Raw genomic sequence first — 5,720 nt, 5'->3', positions numbered from 1 at the left:
CTCCAGATATGGAGACACTTGGCTATTTCTTTTTTCTTTCTGCAACCAGATTCAATGATTTGTTTTAAATGGGGAGTAAGCTACGGCCAAAAAGAGACGAAAAAAAATTTTTAAAGGAAAGGAAAAAGAAAGCAATAAAAAAGAAAAAAATCTCCAAGATTTTTTTTTCTTAAAGATAAAAAATAGTCTTTAAAGTCTAGCCATCTTCCTAGGCAGTACTGAGGGGTTTGACTTCCCCGAGTGTCACGCTCAGCTGTGCCCAGAGCGCGAGGCTGGCAGCGCCTTTAATCGCCTTTGCTTTTTTTGCAGGGAGACCGCGTCTCCGCCAGCGCCGGGGCTGCCTCTTTTTTTTTTTTTTTTTCAAATCTCTGACAGCTCGGATCTTTGCTCAAACTCTCTCGCTTAAAAAAAAATCACCCAGGCACACTTTTTGCCTTCAAACCGGAAGCACGTGAGTCAGGGCCGCACGTGTGCGGGGCCAATGGCGAGCCAGGACTCGCGCTGACACCCGGGCCTCGGCCCAATAGGCGCGCGCGGGACTTTGCGGATAAATAATCCGGGGGCGGCGGCCGCTGGTGGACAGGGGGCGCCGCGGCGCTGGCCCCGCGTGTCCGGCCCGCCCTCCCCAACCCGCACCCGAGCCCCTCCCCCTCTTTCAGGCCAGGACCGAGGAACGGGCAAAATAGACCAAGGAGTGTTGGATTTCGGGGTGTAGGCAAATAGGGAAGCAACTCCATAAACAACTTGTTGGAGAAATGCAGGATTACGGGTGCGTGCGCGCCGGGCGCAGGGTCAGGAGACAGGGGAATCGGCTCTTTTGGCAACCCCCCTGCCTAAGAAGCAGACTTTTATTTTATTGCTCTGGCTTTTTCTTGCTGTTATTAAGGGTGAAATGTTGCTGTCTCTGTCGGGGTGTGCCTGTATGGTGTATGTGTGTGTGTGTGTGTGTGTGTGTAGTGGAGGGGGAGGGGTGAGACGAGGAGGGTCGGAGATGTGAAACAGACCTAGATTTGGTTACTTTCAGAGGAGCAGTTTATTTTTAACAAATAGCAAACCCCGAGGCCAGCTGCGCCTAGCTAGCACCGTCTGTTTGAAGGTCTGTAGTGTATGCTGGCCGGCTGCACTGCGTGTCCTTCCCGGGATATCCGTACCCATGCCTTTCCCTGGCGGGACCTTCGACAACCCCCAAGAGCTGTCCTGCCGCCGTAAAGCCAGGCCCAGAGGGCGCGAGAGAGCCCGAGCGCCAGTCCTTCCCTGGCCGCTGGAGTCGAAGCTGTCCCATCGGCCCCTAGGCCAAGCAAGTCAGGGTGCGGATACCCGCGAGGCCCCGGCTTTTGGCTCAGGGCAACCTCCGTGTTAGATTTCCCTGCAAAGTGAAATCAAGCAAGTAAAAGTACTGCACCCCAGGTATTTGCCCTAGCCTGCTGGACAGCGAGTTTCCCCCGGTGGCCCAGATTTTCCTAGGATTGCTCCCGACTCCGTGGAGGCCTCTCGTTCTAGCCCAGAATATCCTTCCCACGCTTTGGGGGGAACTGCAGGGGCTCCCGCCGCTCCCACGCTCACAGCTATTCATCTCCAGTCGCTGGGCTCTTTTTCGCTGTTTCCTGGTCGAGGCACCCCAAAAGTTTTCCCACTGCGAGGGACAGGGTAGGGGAAAGTGAGGCATTGGACATCTGCGGGGTTTGTCTGACGAGCCTTTTTGGAGGGCCAGGATCCGACCGTGTGCTGAAGCCTTCGGTTCGAGAGTGGCTGGAAAAACTCCAGCAACTGAGGCCTCCGCGGGGATGTTGTCTCAGAGCTCCAGCGAGCCTCTCGCTCTGACCACCATCCTTAACTGGGACAGCGGAGTAAGGATCTCTTTGGGGATGTTGTCTAGCGGAAACATGCAAAATAATCCCCTGTACCCAGAAAAGTCACAGAGGGTTAGGAAGAAAATAAAACGAAAAATCACAATCAGCCGAACCACCGCCCTAGCCGAAGTTTCTCAAAGGGGCTGGTGGAGAGCGGGAGTTCGTATAGCAGGCTGCATCTTCGGGTCAGCCGAGGGTCTTCCGAAACTCGGGCTCTCAGAGTTCCCAGTTGGACCTTCTTGGCGGCTCGACTTTCCGAAACGCTGCGCTAAAGCAGGCCCGACGTGATCTACACAAACCTCCCAAGTCGGCCCCCAACTGCACCTCCCGGGTCCTCCTCAGTTCTACACCCAAGGGCGCCCCGAAATCTCCCGGTGCCTCCACCCTTTCTCCCCGAAATGGGGGTGGGATTTTATTTATATTTAAGTTCGCAAAATTGAAATCTTTATCCCGCAAGCGAGCGTGGGTACTTAATTAAATTCTAATTAGGACACTATCAATATCCTATTTAGCCGCGTAGCTTTTGTGCGCTGCGGTCCCTTTCAGCGCCGTAAATAGGGTCTCGACGCCTTATCTCGCCTGCAGGAGACGCCTCGAGAAGGGCTGCGGAAGATAATTTATAGGTTTTAATTACTCTTCATTCCGCCTGATCAGCTTGGCGTTCATCACAGGCCTGTGAATAAAACCCTGGTCAAAAGCTCTGTCACATCGCGCTGGCAAGACGCTTAATCAAAGTGAGCGGCCCCGCGCGCCGCGCGGCCCGGCTCCTCCACGTAATTTCCAGCCAGCTGATAAAGCCAGCTGAATAATGCGGCGGCCCTTTGGAGACACCATTTACAGAAATGACTTTATTGACGGCTTAACGTCGGTAATTCATTTTACCTTTCATGTAGTGGAGCCCGGATTTGTTACAGTAATGGGATGATAAATGCACCCGCAGCCCGCGAGCTCCGGCTGGATTAGGCGGCGCTCTGCGCGCTGGCTCGCCCCCCACCCCAGTCCTCCCCCAGGCCAGGCCTTCTCCGGATGCTCGGCACCCAGAGCTGCCTGCTCTCCGTGACCCCTATCCGAGCCCACGCCTTCCTCTACCTCCTGAAAATGGACATATTATTGGGAACTCGGTGTTAGCGGTTTGGTGTCCTGGCAAGCCTGACAGTAAGGTGTCAGAGTGAGCAAATGTTGACCCAGGTGGGTGTGTGAGGGTCCAGAGGACTCACAGTGAGCCCAGGACTGTGCCTGTGGGTGAGGAAATACGGGCAGGGTGAGTTGTGTGTACAAGCATGTGGGTAAAGGGGTTAGGTGTGTGTGGAGCAATGTGTGTGCGCATGTGAGTACACTTTTGTGGCAGTCCTTTTTGGGGTACTGGTTTGTGCCTTTGAGAATTAAGGAATGTCTTCCAACTTGATAGAGTCCAGGTAGGGAGGTGGGCTGGCAGGAAGCAGGTTGGGGAAATTTACGCAAATGGAATGGAGCCCTTTTCTCCAAACGCCCTCTGCTCCTGGGCCAAAGATATGCAAGTCTGGAGACACACGGTGCCCATTTCCATTACCTGAAGTTCTGAGCTGTGCAGCTCTGCTGGGGTAAGATGGCCCACAGGAGGCCACTGACCTAGTTATACCTCTGCAATAAATTGACTGTCCCCAAGTTCCACTTCCATACCCAGCCCACATAAAAGTGGAGAATGACGAGAAATAAAAGAACTTTAAATGCCAAAGGGGGGATTTCTTTCCCTACTTCAATGAAGGAAGAAGGGAGCCCAAAGAGGCTTTCAATAGCGGAGGGTGGGGTAAGAAAGACAGGGGGACTCCCCAAAATTCCTGCCTCCCTCCCACTCCCAGACTTCCTCTATTGCAGCTAACCAGGGCCTTCCACTGAGCAAAAGGCACCTGGCCAAACCGAGGCGGCAGTATTTGTGTGTCTGCGGGATGCTAGAGAAGTATGGGGGTCAAAATGATGAGGGGGTGGTGATGAATGCTTCTCACAGTGAAGGCTGAGATACTGTTCCTTTGTTTCCCAATCTTGCAAAAACTACTTATGGATATAGAGAGTGGCCCTTGGCTGTGAAGGGTAGGAGCCTGTATTCGTGTCTATTTGATTGTATATGTGAGAACCAAAGAGAGAGAAATGAGTCCATGAAAGCATTGTTTGTGTGTCTGTGTGTTTGTGTGCATGGCTGGAGGCTCGTGTATGTACACATCAGTGTGTACCCCCAAGTCTGCGCCACCAGTTGGGCATGGAGAAATGTGTTTCCTGAGGGTTTTGGTGTATGCTCTTCAGGAAAGAGAAGTCTCCCTCCATCTCACGTTTCCACAGAACTTTGGATTTCGTTTAGGCAGAGACAAATGTCACGGTCCTGCCTGCTTCCACCTCTCTTCTGTGGATGGGTGTGAGGAGAATTGTGAAAGAAAACCTCGCAGCCTGGCCAGGCGTGCGTGCGTTGGGCCGAGAGTGCGAGCGTGTTGCATGCACATGGTGGTAATCGCATTTCGAGTGTAGATCAGATGGCGGTGGGGCCTCGTGGCGCGGGACATGAATGAGTTGTCGCAACACAATAGCGGGCAGCCTTCCTACGGGGACTGGGTGACCAGCGGTTTTGTTGGGAGTGAATGCGAGGAGATTTCTGCTACAAGTGCCGCGGTATTATTATGAGCCGGAAGGTCAGACTATACATCGCAGGTCCCCAAAGCCTATAGACCTTGGGAAATGTAGGGCCTCGAGCCACGTCATTGTACCTGACAGTCCTTTCAATAGACTAATTCAATTAGCGCTTGGGGGTTTGGTCTTCATTTGGAGGCGATAATAACGTGGAGGTGGGTGGGTGCAGGGGGATTCCTTGGGTATTGGTTCTGCCGGAAGCTTGGAGTGGAACTGGGGGAGGCAGGGGAAGGGATAAAGCTGAGGTGGGTGGGGCAGTGCGTGGGAGGCAAACCCTAGAAATAAAATGTTCTGTTGACTCTAGAAATTGGGGCGCCTGCTTTATTTGTAGATAACCAAGAAGATTAGGGTTGGGGGTGAGGCAGGGAGAATTTCTTTTTTTTTTTCTGTGTGCAAGAAGTACAGCCATCAATGTCCAGGTTCCTAGAAAGCCCCCCAAAAGCTTCCTGTGGGAGGTTGTCACCTTTGGGGATTTCAATATTTGGATTTATGCCCCTACCATCCTGCCTCCCCTCAGGGTTTTCTCCCTTTTATCCGAGGGAGGGGCAGTTCACAACACGGATTTTTTTGTTCTAGAATCAGTTTTTGTTTTTGGGTGCTTTTTCCCCTTTAAAGCCGGACAACAGAGAAAATTAAGCCCTTTCTCCGCTTGACTATGGGAAATGGGGGAAACATCTCAGTGACTCCCGAAAATTGAGCACGGGGTCGGCTCCTGACATCCCGGACACCAGGGCGCAGACACCAGACCCAGCGCTGCCGGCGGGTTGCCTCGTCGGCTTAGGGCTGCTCGGGCTCGGATTCACCTTCTCCTCGGTATCCCCAAACCGCCCTAAAGCTGCACCACGCAGCCAGCCAGGGCCCCCGGAGCCGGGAATTTTAGAGCTCATGGCTCCGGAAAGCAAGGCGACTACATACACTCCTCTCTATATTTTTCACTTTAATCAGACATCCTGCTTTTCTCCTTACATTGAATTCCACCCAAACCCCAGAATCGAAACCCTAATGTTCGCACCCTGCCCCGCCTAAAAAAGAAAAACTCGGAGTAAATTCAGCTGCTACGCTCGAATTTTCTTCTCTCCTTTATTTTGCTTTTCGCCTTCTCTCACTCCCTCCTCCTTCCCAGAAGGTTCCCAGAGCCTGGCGATCCCCAGGCCTAGGGGGCCCCCTGCCCACCCAGGTCCCCACCTGTCCGAGTGGCGGCTCCTGCCTCTCTCC

The 5,720-nt window shown here is 53.1% G+C and overlaps 1 protein-coding gene across 1 annotated transcript in view; it reads right to left on the bottom strand.

The window, feature by feature from the left end:
* EN1 (engrailed homeobox 1) overlaps positions 1 to 5,720 on the bottom strand; it is a 14,103-nt gene that overhangs the window by 3,929 nt on the left and 4,454 nt on the right. The window lies entirely within an intron of this gene.

This window comes from Neophocaena asiaeorientalis, unplaced genomic scaffold (genome assembly GCF_003031525.2).
Source record: "Neophocaena asiaeorientalis asiaeorientalis breed wild unplaced genomic scaffold, Neophocaena_asiaeorientalis_V1.1 scaffold32, whole genome shotgun sequence".
Taxonomy (NCBI): domain Eukaryota; kingdom Metazoa; phylum Chordata; class Mammalia; order Artiodactyla; family Phocoenidae; genus Neophocaena; species Neophocaena asiaeorientalis.
The sequence above is the reverse complement of the archived record's forward strand: the minus strand, read 5'-3'. Positions and strand labels throughout refer to the sequence as shown.